The 18,395-nt window shown below is 46.9% G+C and overlaps 1 protein-coding gene across 7 annotated transcripts in view; it reads left to right on the forward strand.

The window, feature by feature from the left end:
- Window positions 1-2,213: 2,213 nt before the first annotated feature.
- Window positions 2,214-18,395, forward strand: part of ahi1 (Abelson helper integration site 1) — a 407,526-nt gene continuing 391,344 nt past the window's right edge. For all 7 annotated transcript variants that reach the window (XM_068026173.1, XM_068026175.1, XM_068026181.1 and 4 more), the window contains exon 1: window positions 2,214-2,343. The gene's annotated coding sequence lies outside the window, so the exon portion shown is untranslated. The remainder of the gene's footprint in view (window positions 2,344-18,395) is intronic.

The following is an 18,395-nucleotide window of genomic DNA, read 5'->3' on the forward strand; positions in this document are numbered from 1 at the left end:
CTACCAAGCCATCACTCCCCTCATCTAAGTCATTAATTTTTTTTTTTAGATTAGAGATACAGCACTGAAACAGGCCCTTCGGCCCACCGAGTCTGTGCCGACCATCAACCACCCATTTATACTAATCCGACACTAATCCCATATTCCTACCAAACATCCCCACCTGTCCCTATATTTCCCTACCACCTACCTATACTAGTGACAATTTATAATGGCCAATTTACCTATCAACCTGCAAGTCTTTTTTGGCTTGTGGGAGGAAACCGGAGCACCTGGAGAAAACCCACGCAGACACAGGGAGAACTTGCAAACTCCACACAGGCAGTATCCAGAATCGAACCCGGGTCCCTGGAGCTGTGAGGCTGCAGTGCTAACCACTGCGCCACTGTGCCGCCCTAGAATTGAATGGTGGAGTAGACTTGAGAGGCCGAATGGCCTACTTCTGCTCCTAATTCATATGGTCTTATGTAGAATGTCTCCATGAGGCAGCTGCAATGATCTACACTTTACCTTTCACAATCAGCCCAACGATACGACAAAATCATGGTTCCAAAATTGCTGGCAACGTTAACGGTGAGACTAATAGCATTCGTTGTTACCTACGCACAAATGCCAATAGCAACCTCAGGCAGGGGTGATTAAAAATGGAAATCAAGAAGTTGCTGTCTGAGATGTACCACTCCACCATTAGCTTTTCAACAACACATCTCGCTGCCTGGCTTTCAGGTTCAAATGCACTGAGTAATGTAAAGAGGGGTAATGTTTCTTCTTTGGCCTCCTTGTCTCGAGAGACAATGGGTAAGCGCCTGGAGGTGGTCAGTGGTGTGTGGAGCAGCGCCTGGAGTGGCTATAAAGGCCAATTCTAGAGTGACAGACTCTTCCACAGGTGCTGCAGAAAAATTTGTTTGTCGGGGCTGTTACACAGTTGGCTCTCTCCTTGCGCCTCTGTCTTTTTTCCTGCCAACTGCTAAGTCTCTTTGACTCGCCACACTTTAGCCCCACCTTTATGGCTGCCCGCCAGCTCTGGCGAACGCTGGCAACTGACTCCCACGACTTGTGATCAATGTCACAGGACTTCATGTCGCGTTTGCAGACGTCTTTAAAGCGGAGACATGGACGGCCGGTGGGTCTGATACCAGTGGCGAGCTCGCTGTACAATATGTCTTTGGGGATCCTGCCATCTTCCATGCGGCTCACATGGCCAAGCCATCTGAAGCGCCGCTGACTCAGTAGTGTGTATAAGCTGGGGATGTTTGCTGCCTCGAGCACTTCTGTGTTGGAGATACGGTCTTGCCACCTGATGCCAAGTATTCTCCGGAGGCAGCGAAGATGGAATGAATTGAGATGTCGCTCTTGGCTGACATACGTTGTCCAGGCCTCGCTGCCACAGAGCAAGGTACTGAGGACACAGGCTTGATACACTCGGACTTTTGTGTTCCGTGTCAGTGCGCCATTTTCCCACACTCTCTTGGCCAGTCTGGACATAGCAGTAGAAGCCTTTCCCATGCGCTTGTTGATTTCTGCATCGAGAGACAGGTTAATGGTGATAGTTGAGCCTAGGTAGGTGAACTCTTGAACCACTTCCAGAGCGTGGTCGCCAATATTGATGGATGGAGCATTTCTGACGTCCTGCCCCATGATGTTCGTTTTCTTGAGGCTGATGGTTCGGCCAAATTCATTACAGGCAGCCGCAAACCTGTCGATGAGACTCTGCAGGCACTCTTCAGTGTGAGATGTTAAAGCAGCATCGTCAGCAAAGAGGAGTTCCCTGATGAGGACTTTCCGTACTTTGGACTTCGCTCTTAGATGGGCAAGGTTGAACAACCTGCCCCCTGATCTTGTGTGGAGGAACATTCCTTCTTCAGAGGACTTGAACGCCTGTGAAAGCAGCAGGGAGAAGAAAATCCCAAAAAGTGTGGGTGCGAGAACACAGCCCTGTTTCACGCCTGGCTTTCAGGTTCAAATGCACTGAGTAATGTAAAGAGGGGTAATGTTACTAGACTAGTAATCCTTGGACCTGGATGAATGGTCTGGAGACATCATTTGTCCTGTCCATCCTTGCAGTGTTGGATGGTCGATTCTACCTGAACAAGAACTCACCTGCCCTGCGCTCATTCACTGCCTGGGTGGCGATGATTGCCATCTGCGGCCAGCAGGGGGCTGCTGAGCTGGTGATTGGCGGAGGCGCGGTGAGATTCTTGTGACGCATCTTCAGTGCCCCGCCCCCTCAGCGACGGCCGGGTGAAGCCGACTCGGAGCCTGAACTCGACTGGTTACCGGTACCGTGAATAACCCGCATCGAGGCCGCATCGAGCCTAGCGCTACACCTTCCTCCCTGCTCAGGTCAGTAATCGGCGCCATTGGGTCTTACTCGGATCTCACTGCCAGTTTCCGCCTTGTTTCCATGGTACGAGGCAAACCCGGCGTTGCTAGGCCGCCCTTTCGAACGGCACCCGGACTGCCCCAACCTCCCAGCACCTCTCCCCCACTCTCACCCCGGACTGCCCGCTCTGCCCCAACCTCCCACCACCTCTCCCCCACTCTCACCCCGGACTGCCCGCTCTGCCCCAACCTCCCAGCACCTCTCCCCTGCGCCCCCACCGCCCCTAACCTCCCTCCCGTCCTGTCATCCCTCAAACGTGTGCAACATTAATACTTCCAATAAATATGTAATGTGAGACACAGTATGTTTCATTGGAGGATAAATATATTTGTATTGTACCATTTGTATCTCCAGCAATGTTGATATTTTGTGCCCCTTTTTATGTGACTCACTGGTGAGATCTGACGGATCCAAATATTTATTTTGGTTAGAGATGCATGAAAAAATCGTCCCCAGTTTTAGCGTCACAAATTGAAACTGCTGATAAAATTGATTCTGCTGGGTTTTGTTTACACAGTCTCTGGCTACCTCTGGTGCACTTCTATAGCCATCTAAAGGATAGGTGAGGAAGAGGGACTGAAATCCTGTGAGTGCATTGTCAGGGATGCATTTCTGAGTTGTGGGCCAGAGTTTGTAAGAGAATGTAAGGATGGGGGCGTAAAATCGTGTAGGAGGTGCTCTGCTCGTCGCCGACTTTTCCGTCCCCACTGCTATTTTCCCAGCAGCGGGGTGGGTGGCAAAATGGCAATTAACTGCCACTTCAGGGCCTCTTCCTGTCACTGCTGGTATTTTACCAGTGGCAGAAGGGCACCTTGGCATCTGAGGAGGGTAGCTATTACATGCCAGTCTTGTGGGGTGGGGAGGTGGGTGGTTGGGGGTGGGAGGTGCCTTTCCTGATCAGCACCCTGCTCCCCACAGAGAGGCCTACCAGCAGCACAGGCAACCCCCGCTACAATTACCGCCTCTTCTCCCAGACTGACCCCCACATTGTGGAGGCCTAGCTGATTGATCCCGGTGAGGCCCTGCTCCCACTTACCTCTTTGAAGGGTGACATCATCGTTTCTCGTCTTGCTGGGGGCAGTCCCAGCAGTAGCCACCACTCCCGGGAGCACTGGTTAGCTTAGCAGTCAGACTGCTGAGTGTTCCTGCCTTCTTCTTTTGGCTTCATATTTGATGATTGGTAAGATCTGGGAATGACTAGTAAGGTTGCATTCCTTGTCATCTTTGTCTACTTGAATGGCTGAAAGAAGTTCAGACTGTGTGCTGATTTCCAGTTTAACTGAATTATTGCAGTCTCCAGCTAATTAAAGCACCTTTCATGACCCCAGGATGTATCAATATGATTTATAGTCAATGAACTTGCTACCTTTTCTGACTTCAAAAGCCATTTAAAAAAGAACTCATCTCCTTGACTGAATTTTGGTTTCCCTCATTCCAAATTCCTTCTTTCATGTTCGTTGTTTGGTAAAGTGATCTGGAAAGTTATTTAATGTGAGTTGTGTGTAAGTTATTGCTGCCATTGTAGAAACATTTTTGGGATGTGCTTTAGAATTTTGAAAAAATGCAGGCATTGCAGCTTTACTATATGTGGATTAATATCTAAATCCAACATTTGAAATGTACAGAACCATGATTGTAATACATTCTGCATTGTGTTTCATGCTTCACAAGGCCCAAAACCCAGCCAGATTTCAGTAAATAATTTTTTGGGTAACCAGGTAGTGCAGGAGGTTAGCTATTAGTCTTCACATCTGGCAAGAGAAACTCTTCTGGCTGTAAAGTCCTATGAAAAATAAACCATTCAGTCCAGTTCCTAGGGGACATCAGTCCATAGCATAAAAATGTACCAAATACTGTGCTAGTACAGTATTGTCCAGTACATTATCCACAATCCACCAGCCACATGTGACTAATTGGGAATCCAGTCATGGATAATTCTATTTTTGATTAGAAAATAAAAAATGAGTAATCGACACTGTTGCTGAGCATGTGATTTCAATATTAATATTTGCACACTATGTGGTTGTGTACTTTAACCCTTTTCTGCATTTGTTAAAATAGTAAGATTGACATTTTTTGATTGTGTTTTGCTTCCTTGGTTACTGAATGATGGGTGTTTGTTAAGTAAATATACATGTGAAGTACATTTAGTTGTTTTGTGGAAGTGTACACAAGGTATTTTCCACTAAAATTGCACAGATGATGTAAGTACAGAAATTGAAAATCCTTGAACATTGTGTATTGTTTCTTCCTGGTAATGTCACTTGTAATTTTTTTTCACCTAGGTTGTAAATGTTAGCTTTTAGTTTGGCTTTTGTTAGATAACTTTTGTATGAATCGCAGAACTTGCTTTTCTAAGAATGAGACTCTCAAAATCTATCGTTCCTTTGTTCCTTAAAACAAGGCACTGTCTACTTGTTAAGGTGGAAGTTGAAGATCCAATGGTATGGGTATAACTTGAAGACTGGTGTCCAGGCTAATGTTTCTGCTGTTTCCAACACTACTGCGAACAGTTGTGTGCGAATTGGCTGCTGTGCCTGCTGTCATATAAATCATAGAGGCTTGCTGTGTAAAAGAAGGCCATTCATCTCATTGTGTCTGTGCTTGTTCTTTGTAAGAGCATTCCAAGCTAATTTATCTTGCTCTGACCCTTTTTCATGTACCTTCCTGTGCCTCAAATATTTATCTCCTTTCCACCTGAAGGATGCAGTGGTTTCTGCCTCAACCACCCATTGTGGGAAAGTAACCCAATCTCCGACAGTCCTCTATGTAAAAAAAAATCTCAGAATCCCCTCCCCTCTTCGTGACAGTTTTAACTTAATAGCCTCTCTTCGAGTCACCAACTAGCGGAGTTAGTTTTTCCTTATCCACTCTGTCAAAAACCTCCATAATTTAAAAAAAAAAGTGTTAACAAGAACAGGTTGTATTTGTATAATGTCTTTAACATATTAAAATGTCCCAAGGTGCTTCATAGGAGTGTTATAAAGTAAAATTGGACATTGAGCCACACAAGGCGATATTAGGGCAGATGGCCAAAAGCTTGGTGAAAGAGATAGTTTTTAAGGAGCATTTCAAAGGAGGAAAGAGAAGAGTTTTAGTGAGGGAATTCCAGAGCTTAGGGTCTAGGCAACTGAAGGCACGCCCACCAATGATGGAGCTGTAAAAATTGGGGGTGCTTCAGAAGGCCTCAAGTAGAGATTTGCATATATCGGAGGATTGTAAGGTTGGAGGAGAGTAGAGACGTAGGGAGGGATGAGATCATGGAGCTATTCGGAAACAAGGATAAGAATTTTAAAGTTGAGGCATTGCTTAACTGGGAGTAAGTCAGCGAGCACAGGGGTGATGGGTGATCGGAACTTAGTGTGAGTAAGGACACGGAGTAAGGACACGGGCAGCAAAGCTTTGAATTACCTCAAGTTTATGGTGGGTAGAATGTGGGAGGCTGAGCAGGACTGTGTTGGAATAGTCAAGACTCGAGTTAACAAAGGCATGGATGAGAGTTTCAGCAGCACATGAGCTGAGGCTGACAATGTTAAGGAGGTGGAAATAGGTGGACTTAACTGATGGCAGGGGAATGTGGTTGGGATCTCATCTCGGGGTCAAATATGACACTAAGGTTAACAGTCTGGGGCTGGATTTTCAAATCCTGGTGAAGGTGGGAGTGGGCAAGATTTGAACTCCAGCTGCCATTTGACAAGGTCCCGCATGGCAGACTGGTGCAAAAGGTGAAGTCACACGGGATCAGAGGTGAGCTGGCAAGATGGATACAGAACTGGCTCAGTCACAGAAGACAGAGGGTAACAGTGGATAGGTGTTTTTCTGAATGGAGGGATGTGACTAGTGGTGTTCCGCAGGGATCAGTGCTGCGACCTTTGCTGTTTGTAGTATATATAAATGATTTGGAGGAAAATGTAGCTGGTCTGATTAGTAAGTTTGCAGACGACACTAAGGTTGGTGGAGTTGCGGATAATGATGAGGATTGTCAGAGGATACAGCAGGATATAGGTCGGTTGGAGACTTGGGCCGAGAAATGGCAGATGGAGTTTAATCCGGACAAATGTGAGGTAATACATTTTGGAAGGTCTAATGCAGGTGGGAGGTATACAGTAAATGGCAGAACCCTGAGGAGTATTGACAGGCAGAGAGATCTGGGCGTACAGGTCCACAGGTCACTGAAAGTGGCAACGCAGGTGGATAAGGTAGTCAAGAAGGCACACGGCATGCTTGCCTTCTTCGGTCGGGGCATAGAGTATAAAAATTGGCAAGTCATGTTGTAGCTGTACAGAACTTTAGTTAGGCCACACTTAGAATATTGCGTGCAATTCTGGTCGCCACACTACCAGAAGGACGTGGAGGCTTTGGAGAGGGTACAGAGGAGGTTTACCAGGATGTTGCCTGGTCTGGAGGGCATTAGCTATGAGGAGAGGTTGGAAAAACTCTGATTGTTTTCACTGGAACGACGGAGGTGGAGGGGCAACATGATAGAGGTTTACAAAGTTATGAGTGGCATGGACAGAGTGGATAGTCAGAAGCTTTTTCCCAGGGTGGAAGAGTCAGTTACTAGGGGACATAGGTTTAAGGTGTGAGGGGCAAAGTTTAGAGGGGATGTGCGAGACAAGATTTTTTCACAGAGGGTGGTGAGTGCATGGAACTTGCTGCCAGGGGAGGTGGTGGAAGCAGATATGATAGCGACGTTTAAGAGACATCTTGACAAATATATGAATAGGAAGGGAATAGAGGGATATGGGCCCCGGAAGTGCAGAAGGTGTTAGTTTCGGCAGGCATCAAGATCGGCGCAGGCTTGGAGGGCCGAATGGCCTGTTCCTGTGCTGTACTGTTCTTTGTTCTTTGAAAATCATGTTCCTGGAGGATGGCACTGGATACCGCCGCCTCCGGAGCGCAAAGTGATTTTGAGAGGGGTGCCAGGTGCAGGTGTTGGGAGATGGGAAACCCACACAGCTCCAATTAATTGGCTGTTCAGGATCATTCAGTGAAATGCTTGTCAGGAACAGTTTGCGATATTCAATAGGAGGGCATGGGGAAAACACAATGTTTGGAGCATTTGGACTTGCCATAATCTTTCAGTCTTCCCTGGATATGGGGGAGGTGCCAGACGATTGGAGAATGGCAAATTTGACACCCTTATTCCAGAAAGCGTGTCAGGGCAGTCCTAGCAACTACAGACTAGTTAATTTAACATCAGTGGCGGGTAAGGTTTTAGAAACTATAATCAGGGAAAATATCAAAAGACACTTAGAGAAGTTTGAGTTAATTTGAGTTAATTAAGCATGGATTTGTAAAAGACAGATCATGCTTGATTAATTTAATTGAATTTTTTGATCAAGTAACAGAAGGTTGATGAAGGGAATGCAGTGGATGTTGTTTATATGAGTTTTAAGAAAGCATTTTATGAGGTGCCACATAAAAGGCTAATTAAGAAAATTGAAGCTCATGGAACATGGAGGGTCAGTGTCCAATTGGATAAAAAAAAATTGGCTTATGGACAGAAAACAGTGAGTTTTAGTAAATGGTTGCTCTTCAGACTGGAGGATGGTAGACAGTGATCTTTCCCAAGGGTCAGTGCTGGGACCACTGCTTTTTTTGATACATATAAATGACTTGGATCTTGCAATGCAGAGTAGAATCTCAAAATTTTCCAATGACACCAAACTTGGAGGTGTGGCAAACAGTGAGGATGATCTGAATCGCCTGCAACAGTACATAGATAGGCGAGCAGAGAGGTGGCAGATGGAATTTAATACTGACAAGTGTGAGGTGATGCATTTTGGCAGAAGGAGTGGGGAGATAATGACACAGTTCTAAAGGGTGTGCAGGAACAGACGGGCCTGGGGGTGCATGTGCATAGATCTTTGAAAATGGCAGGACATATTGAGAGAGTGGTTAGTAAAGCATATGGGATTTTGGGATTCATAAATAGAGGCATTATGTACAAAAGCAGGGAAGTTAATCTGAACCTCTATAAAGTTTTGGTTAGGCCCCAACTGGAGTATTGCATCCAGTTTTGGTCACCACACTTCAGGAAGGATGCGTGCCCTTGAGAAGGTACAGAGGAGATTTACCAGAGGGTTTTAGTTACAAGGTTAGGTTGGAAAAGCTGGGTTTAGTCTCTTTAGAACAAAGAAAGTTGAGGGGAGATTTAATAGAAGTGTACAAGATTATGACAGGCTAAGGTAAGTTACACGAGGAAAAGCTGTTTCTATTAACAAATGGTACAAGGACTTGGGCACGCAGATTGAAAATTTTGGGCAAAAGATGCATGGGGAATGTGAGGAAGCACTCTTTTACGCAGTGGGTGGTAGTGACCTGGAACTCGCTGCCCACAAGGGAGGTGGAAGCGGAGATGATCAATAACTTAAAGAGGAAGTTAGATGGCCACCTGAGAGAAATAGACTTGCAGGCCTACGGGAATCGAGCCAGGGAGTGGGACTGACTGCATAGCTCTTTGTAGAGCTGGCATGGACTCGAAGGGCCTTCCTTCTGTGTTGTAAATGATGCTATGACATGACAGACTGCAGATGTCATGAACACTGCAGGGGGCCATGAGGGCTATTGGAAGGGCTGTTTAACATATATTAGAAGCGTAGAGTAAAGCGTGGCTGCTCATTGGCACAGACTAGTCATTGCTGGAGCTGAAAGACTTGCATTTGTGAGTGGTGCGTGATAAGAATCTGGAGAGGGGTATGAGGCTGCTGGCATCACTTGGGCAGCTAGGGTTGGCAGGGGAAATCCTGGTGAACGAATGAGTGTGAGCTGAGGGAGTTGAGATTGGAACAGGCTACGCTGACATTGGACAGATGAGCTAGGTGGCTTCTCACAGTTGGCGGCTCAGCATGCTATCAGGCAGGTAAGATGCTATATTCAGGAGGTGGGGGAATACATCCACTTTGACACAGATGGGCCATTGCAGTCATAGAGGGCTTTGTGGTTTGCGCCATAGATGGATTCCCTCAGGTCTGGGGGGGGTCATCGATTGCACCCATATAACCATCAAGGCACAGACATGCCAGCCACCCAGCTCCCCTGTTTAGAAAGGGCTACCACTCATTGAATGTCCAGCTGCTCTGTGACCACAGGAAGCAAATCTTGCAGGTCTGTACTCGGTTCCCAGGCAGCTGTCATGACTCCTTTATCCTCTGAGTCCTAGGTGCCGCACATCCAGACTCCGTGAATGGCTGCTGGGAGATCAGGCTTATCCCCTCAAGCGATGGCTCCTGATGCCCATCTGCTACTCGGAGCCGGATGGAGAGAGATCCTATCTATTAATACAGACCTGCAGTGAACAGACTATTGACATCTTGATGTGCTTCCGTTGCCTTGACCTGTTGGGTGGTGCCCTCCAGTACAAGTTAACAAGAGTGTCTCGTATTGTAGTCGTCTGCTGTGCTCTGCACAATATGTCAATACAAAGAGGCCTGGAGCTAGATGAAGAGGAAGACCTGGAACACCACTTCATCTCGGGGGAAGACTGGGAGGAAGAGGAGGAAGGGATTGCACCACAGGCGGCCACCGCCCAGGCATTGGAGGACAACTGCCGATGCCGTCCCAGACCTCGGCAAACAGCTGGCTGGCATGGCCATGCTGATTTAGCAGCATTTCATCTGAGCATTTCAAACCCTTATGACAGATGATCCCATATACTCGCCTTCCAGCATAGAGAGCAATCATGCCGCAATGACCCATATCTGAGGAGTCCCATTGCCGACCATGACCATTAAGAATGAAGTTTCCACCGCCAATATTCTCCAACATCACAGAGCATTGAAAAACAGTGTTGCCAGACCCCCTCACCCCACCCCAAAACCCCATCTCCCTTTTGACATGAATCATCAATAACATGAAATGAAAATACCAGACAAATGTGGAAAACTGCACCCAGGTGACCCATTAAGTGAAATTAATGGCATGGCACCTTTTTTGGCCCTACCACTTCAATGGGGAGCTCTCAAGACAGAGGATGAGGTGGAGGCAGCCTGCTTCCTCGTCTCTGCCACTGGTTGAGGTACCCGTGCTCCTGTCCTCATCTTGGAGGTGCCAATGGGGGGAATCTTCCACAGACTGCTTCGCCTGTGTCATTTCAGGGACATCCTTTGTCACAGAACCTTGCAGCAGAGATGGTTCCTGGATAATAGGCAATGAGGGGCCGAAGAGCAATATCAGTGTCCCCGAGGGGTGGCCCCATCAGCTACTTTGACAGCCTCAGCCCTTTCTTGGTGCACCTGGTGCTGCTGAGGCTGTTGACTGGGATGCAGCTGGCATCCCTCCAAGCATTTAAGCCCATCAACGACACTGGTCAGTGCTGCAGGGAGTCTCACTCATGCATATCAGTGCACTGCTCCTGCGCCCACTCAGTGGTGTTGCATATGGCTCTCCAAGAGGTTGCCCAGCCTCAATAGAGGCACTCGTGTGATCGACACCCTGAGACATGACAGAGTGCATGCACAACGTGGACTCCTCCATTGCCTGCCCATGGCTCCTCAAGGCCTCAGGGAACTCCGACAAATGGGAACATAGCTGCCTCTGATTCTCAAGAAAGACCCTCCTTGTTTGTGACACCTGAGGCCCAGAATATTTGCCCTGTGAAGCATCACTGTGTCTGTCTCTCCTGTCCCCTGAGGGGGACTGCTCACACTGGACTCTGCTTCAAGCTCCTCCTCCTGCTCATTCATGTTGAGAGGTTCACCCAGTGCTCCCTGTTCTAATCTAGTTTGAGGTCTGACCGATGTTTGGTGGAAGGTGCTGAGGATGATGTGACAGTGCTGGCTCCGGTAGTCCACCCCGTGCTGAAGAGGACAGTGACGTTTGTCCTTTGGCACTACTGGCCCAGTGAGAGATGCAAGAAGCTAAGAGAACTCAGACTACTCATCATGTGCCCCAGTGCAAGCATCCCATAGAAGACATTGGTCAAATAGCCAAAGCGTGCATTGGGCAGGAGTCTCCTTCATGCCCTTCACCCCAAGATAGAGCTATCAAATGACCCCGTTGATCTTTGCTCCCCATTGCCCAAGGATTGGCATGTCAGCACCCTGGCAATATCCAGCACTGCTGCCTCCATTGGCGTAAGACTGTGGAGCTCAGGCACAACACCACCTGTTTTGGCCATTTCGTAGGTATTGTGAGCTCTTGTAGGATGGGGAGTTGGATTGCCCTCCTTCACCTATTCCAGCATGACATTCACATGAACTGGTGCATTCCTCAGTGATACCCGATTCTTAATATTTCCCCATATGTCAGGCTGGCTGTCATCTCTGGAGTACAGTCATAGAATAGAGTCATAAAATATGGCATAGCAGGAGGCCATTCGGCCTATCAAGTCTGTGCCGCTCTCCGTGGAGCAATCCAGTCAGTCCCACTCCCTCGCTCAATCCACATAGCCTTGCAAGTTTATTTCCTTCAAGTGCACATCTAATTTCCTTTTGGAATCATTGATGGTCTCTGCTTCCGCCACCCTCGTGGGCATAGGTTTGGTCTCCACTATTAAGAAAATATGTACTTGCATTGGAGGCGGTATAGCAAAGGTTCACTAAATTGGTCCCTGGGATGAGGGGATTGTTCTGTGATGAGAAGCTGAGTAAATTGGGCCTATATTCTGTGGAGTTTAGAAGAATGAGAGGCGATCTCATTGGAAAATACAAGATTCTGAAGGGGCTGGATCGGGTAGACACAGATTGTTTCCGCTGGTCGAGGAATCTAAATCACAGGCACAGTCTCAGGCTGATCATTTAGGATGAGAAATTATTTCACTCAGGGTTGTGAATCTTTGGAAATATCTACCCAGAGTATTGTGGAGGCTCCATTGTTGAATACATTTAAGACTGGGATAGACAGATTTTTGGTCTGTCGGGGAATCAAGGGATATGGTGAGCAGGTGGAAAAGTGGAGTTGAAGCCTAAAATCAGCCATGATCATATTGAATGGTGGAGCAGGCTCAGTGGCCCATATGGTCTACTCCTGCTCCTATTTCTTGTGTTCTTGTCCGAGTGATTCAGCTGGCCACTTGACCTGACAGGTGTTGGGGAGACCTATGGACATTCTGTGAGTCCAGTCCATTTGCATGCTGCTGCATACAGAGCTTGTCACCTGTCACCCGGGTGCTGTTGTCCCTCACCTTTCCATACCTTGTGAGGTCATTGAATCTCTTGTGGCATAGGACTCACGTCCTTTGGGTTACTCCCTGCCGCTGACCTCACTTGCCACCTCCATCTATGTCTTTTTTTATTTGTTCCTTCGCTGGGTTCCTTCTCCCAGACAGTGGGAAGGTGATGACTTTCCTGTCACTGACTGTCTCCGTTAAAGCCTCGAAGGAGGCTTCTGAGAATCGTGGGGCCACCTTTGGGCGCCTGTCCATTCCATTGTTTTAAGTGGAATTCCCCTGCTGTTCCATTTCTTCAGCAAGCGGCAAGCCCAGCTTTAGCTGCTGCTTGCCTTTTCATGGATTGGCACCCCACCTTCAACATTCACTCGCTCCACCACCGATGCACAGTGGCAGCAGTTTGTACCACCTACAAGATGCACTGCAGCAACTCACAAGGCTCCTTCGATAGCACCTTCCAAACCTGCAACCTCTACCACCTAGAAGGACAAGGGAAGCAGATGCATGGGAACACCACTACCTGCAAGTTCCCCTCCAAGCCACACACCATTCTGACTTGGAACTATATCGCCATTCCTTCACTGTTACTGGATCAAAATCCTGGAACTCCCTCCCTAACAGCGCTGTTGGTATACTGCAGCTCACCGCCACTTCTCAAGGGCAATTAGGGAAGGGTAATAAATGCTGGCATAGCCAGCGACACCCACATTCCCCTGAACGTATTTTTAAAAATATAAATTTGGTTGATTTATTCATCTGTACAGGGATTGGCATCCTTTCTGCTCATAGATACTGATCTTGAAACAACAAAACCATTGAAAAGCTCACTGAAATATATAGGCTTTCTGCAATTAGGCTGTGTCTTTGGGCCACAGAAAGAGAAAAACTGTCAAGAGTTTCTCTAATGCCGAGCCACAGCAGAGATTGGTTTAGCAGTGAATAAACCCTTTGGTAACGTGACCCCCGATGCACGTGAGATGTAAGGATGTAACTGTCGCTCCAGCTACAACTATCCAGAATCCTAGTACTCTTTCCATGTGACACACACATTTGTATGTGCTTCATATCTAATTATACCACATTTCTTGCTTAGTGTGCAATCTTTACCGGGCAGGCTAAAAACACATCAGTGATTGAAATGCTGAACATCTCTATTCAGTTCCCAAGTATGACACTAACTTGCCTTTGGGGCGCCACTTCAACTCCCTGTCTCATTCCCACTTTGGCTTTTTACCATCTTTTTCCTACCCATGTCCAGCCAAGTTCAACATAACCTTCAGGAATAGAATCACATCTTTATCCTTGGTGCTTTGCAACCATTTGGTCTGCCTTCAACAAAGTCAGCTTGCCTGTTTATAACATCCTCTTTCACTTCAATCCCCTCCAGTTAGATTTTTCTTTTTACTTGTAGTTTGCAAACTGTTAAACTATTAATTGCTTTCTTGTGATAGTATACTTTGGTCTTTTTTTCCTCTCTCTCTCTCTCTGCCCCATCCCTTATTTTGTTCCACGAATAAAGAGGTGTTTTTATGATCCCGTTTCTGGTTCTGATGGAGGCTGTATGTCTGAAACATTAACCTGATCGACTTCCTGTATACTTTCTGCTTATGCAAGCTTCCAAAATGTACTGTTTCCTTCAAAAAGCAGGTGAGACATAAGTAGGCATGACTGACTTAAAAGTGTGTTTGGGGGGAAAAGGTGTCTTGAACTGTTTTTTAAAAAATATCTAAAATAAGATCTTTGATTAGTCTCAGAATTAGCAAAGTTCTAAATTAAGCCAGCACATTTAGCCAAAGACAGTGAAGAAGTTACTTTGTTGATGAAGCCCTGAATGTTCATGAGGCAACATATTTTCAAAATTTTTCCCCTCACAAAGGAAACGTATTCAAACTTTTCACAAAAAACCCTCCCTGTCTTTGAAGTAATTATTTTGATTTTCTATCGGTATGCTGGACCAATGACTTTTGCCAGCCAAGTAGCCCTTTTGCTAGACGATTGTGACCATAATGTTAAGCCCACTATTAAAAGCTTACTTTGCCAAAGGTTGTTAGTTCTGACTCGATGCTTTGCAATTATCTTATTTTGCAAGAGGGTATAAATCGATTGTCTTACAGGCTACTTTAAGCTTACTAGCAATCTGGCATAGGCTTACTCCAATCCCCTCTTCATGCTGTCACACTGCTGCTTTAAACATCTTATAAATAAGGTATTCTCAGATCAATAAAATTACTTTATTACAAAGATTAATGCTTTTCAATATGGATGGGCCATATCAGAAATCTTTTGGAGGTTCAGCATTGAAATTTAAGGAGACAGAAGGTATCTTCGTTTAATAATTTTCTTTGCCCTTTTTTTGTATCATTACTCTCCTTTATTGCTTTTCAGTTAATGAGCACATTTGTCTTGTTAGCACAAAACAGTAATATGGCTTTGGACATCATTGTTTCTAAAATGCACACAATTGAAATACTGAAATTTAAAAATAAAATCCCAGCACAGGCCATGGATACATTTTTCAAATGTTGCCAGCATTGAAATTACCCATTTGTTCTATCAAAAATGCAAGTTTTTTTTGCGCTCAAGCCACCAAGTCATAATAGGAATGATACAAAAGGAAAAAGGGCAGGGTAGATTCACTCATGTTGCCACCGATGAGAAGTTATAGTAAACTCTTAACTGGGAGGAATTTTAACTGCCAGGAGGTGTCCAATGAGGAAAATGCTGAGTTTCCCCCTCGTGCCCTTGAGGCCACGGTGATTTTAATCACAGGCACTCATTAACATGCTGCTGATCCAATCACCTGGAACGGGTGGGAAATGGACAAGTGGAGGAGGCGGTGGCGTAGTAGTAATGTCACTGGGCTAGTAAACCAGAGGCCCAGGCTAGTACTCTGGGGACCTGGGTTCGAATCCCACTCGATGGTGGAATTTGAATTCAGTTAACAAATCTGGAATTTAAAAAAGCTCGTCTAATTAAACCATTGTCGATTGTTGTAAAAACCCATCTGGTTCACTAATGTCCTTTAGGGAAGGAAATTTGCTGTCTTTACCTGGTCTGGCCTACATGTGACTCCAGACTCACAGCAATGTGGTTGACTCTTAAATGCCCACTGAAATGGCCTGGCAAGCCATTCAGTTGAAGGGCAATTAAGGGTGGGCAATAAATGCAGGCCTAGCCTGCAACACTTACATCCCACAAATGAATAAAAAAGAAGCAGCCTTCAGCATCTGTACATAGGAGTCATCATAAAGTTGTGGTCTCATGAGCTTTGGACGTTGTTCTCATTAATGATGTATACCTATTCTCTAATTTGTGGATGGTGAGAACCTATTTGTTTTCCGTAATGCTGAGAGGGTAAGCAGATAGACTACTGCAAGGTCTGTTATTTCAAAAGCACAATACTGCGGATGCTGAAAATCTGAAATAAAAACAGAAAATGCTGGAATTACTCAGCAGGTCTGGCAGCATCTGTGGAGAGAGAAACAGAGTTAATAGCTGGGATTTTGCCCTTGGCGGACGGGACCTGTCCACCGATTGAAAAGTCGATGGCGAACCCGCTTCCGCCTGGACTGGGATTCTGACCCACATTTTGCAGGTCTCCGGCCTTTAATTGTGCTGAGGCGGGACTTCCACCCGCTTGAGGCAGGATGTCCCACCTAATAGACCTGCCGGCCAATCAGCGGTCTGGCAGCTCTCTCCCAGCAGTGCCACTGGGAGCGGTGGCAACTGCTAGGACTGCAGCCCAGCTTCGTGAGGAAAATGTCGGGAACCCCGGAACGCAGGTAAGTTTCTATTTCCTCGCCGGGGGTGATAGGTTATGACCAGCGAGGCAAGGGTGGTCGATTGGGGCCACGGGAGCATGTTGGGGGAGGTTGAGGCAGCAGGGGGCTGCCCACTGTCGGGCACAGGGTACCTGATCATGAGGGCCCCGCCCCCAGGCCATTAGAGAGCCGCCTGCTTTTAACAAGGCGGCTTTTCTCGGGCCTAACTGCCTGACCAACCATGGGTAAAATCCCTGTGGGTGGGGCTGGAGGCTGTTAAGTGGCCACTTAAGGACCTTGATTGGCCTGGAGGGGGCAGGCTGTTTTTAGCCACCGCCCTGCGTAAAGTGGAGGTGCGAGCGGGTCGGGAAGGCCCCCCCCTGAGCCTCCTGCTCCATTTTACACCCCCCCCCCCACCCCCGCCACCTTCCCACTCTTTGGGGAGGATGTAAAATTCCGGCCAATGTTTTAGGTTGATGACCTTTCATCAGAACTAGGAAAAGTTACTGATGTAACAGGTTTCAAGCAGGTGAAAGGGTGGGGAATAAGAAGAAAAGGGAAGATCTGTGATAGAGTGGATGGCAGGAGAGATTAAATGACAAAAGGGTTCATGGTGCAAGGCCAAAGGAATTGGTAATGGGCCAAGCAGAGAAACAAAAGATGGGCTGTATTTTGTGTTGGAGGCAGGGCTTCTGGTGCTGGGTCAAAAAGGCAGGGGAACCCTGCCTCTGCCTTTTTGTGCCACCCCCTCCCCTGAGCGATCCTCCGATCTTTTTAAATCTGAGTTTCAGGAGCTGGAATCCCCATCCCTTTAAAGACTTGAAGGGCTGGCCACTGCAGGTACTGCAGAGGCCTCGGACCCAGACCCAGCGCTGGGGACCCAGACCTCAGGTAAGTGAGGTGGGGTCACTGGGGCAAATCCGGAAGGCTCGGGGATGGTTGTGAAGTACAGGGGGTGGGCGGTATTGGGAGGTGCATAGTTTCCCAGCTGGGGCCCTCAGTGGGTCACATTACCCAAAGCAGAGGATGCCCCCCCCCCCCCCCCCAAGCCTGCAAGGAGGGTGCCTCGTTTACAAGGCATTCTCCCCCCCCCCCCCCCCCCCCCCCCCCCCCCCCCAACAGCTGCTGGTAAGATCCGAGGGGCGGGGGACGGGGAGTGGGGGGGAAGAGGCTTTTAAGTGGTCGTTAATGGGCCACTTAAGGGCCTCTGGGTGGGAAGGCTGTCATCGGCCTAACCCAACCCCAGGAAAATCACTTAGTCCCACCCTCTGTCGTGAGTCTATGGACCCACCCACCTCATGGGGGCCCAAAAAATGCTTCTCAATGTGTCGAGAGGAGGTGTGAATGGCAGAACCATGAACAGCTGCGAAAGCAAAAAAAGAGAAACGAGAGAAAAAAAAACAAAACCAGGAAAGAAAAATGAAACAAAATGGGGGCAAAGGTTACAATCTAGAATTGTTGAACTCAGTGTTGAGTCCAGAAGACTATGAAGTGCCCAGTCGAAAGATGAGGTGCTGTTCCTTGAATTTGCATTGAGCTTCATTGGAACACTGCAGGAAGCTGAGAACAGAAAGGTCAGAGCGAGAGCAAGGTGGGGAAGCTCGTGATCATGCTTGTGGACTGAAGGGAGGTTGCAGTCACCCAATCTGCATTTGGTCTCCCCACTTTCACTTGCTTAAAACCTGTTACACCTCTAACTTTTCCAAGTTTTGATGAGAGGTTATAAACCTGAAATGTCAACTCTTTCTTTCTCCACAGTATTCCCAGCTTTTTCTGTTTTTATTGATCTTTCTCTTTAACTGGCTGTGACTTGATTCACTTCAAGAATGTGAAATTATCTAATTTTAGTAAAAATTTTAGTTATTAGAATGAAAATTTATGTTTTCTACTTACACTAAAATTATTGCTTGGGAAATTCCCCTCCCTCCTACTCCCCAGTGTGGATATGTTGGCTCCTCTTGGTGCATCCTATGGCACTTTAATAGGTTGCTGGCACACTTTGTAAATATTTACATGCAGTGGAAGCATTTAAGTATATTAGAATGTAGTTCTACATAAGCAACTCACTTTGCTCTAAGTGCAAGAATGAAAGATCTTGGGCTATATTTTGCTCTGGTTATTAATATGGCTGAAAACAAAA

This window comes from Heterodontus francisci, chromosome 3, assembly GCF_036365525.1.
Source record: "Heterodontus francisci isolate sHetFra1 chromosome 3, sHetFra1.hap1, whole genome shotgun sequence".
Taxonomy (NCBI): Eukaryota; Metazoa; Chordata; class Chondrichthyes; order Heterodontiformes; family Heterodontidae; genus Heterodontus; species Heterodontus francisci.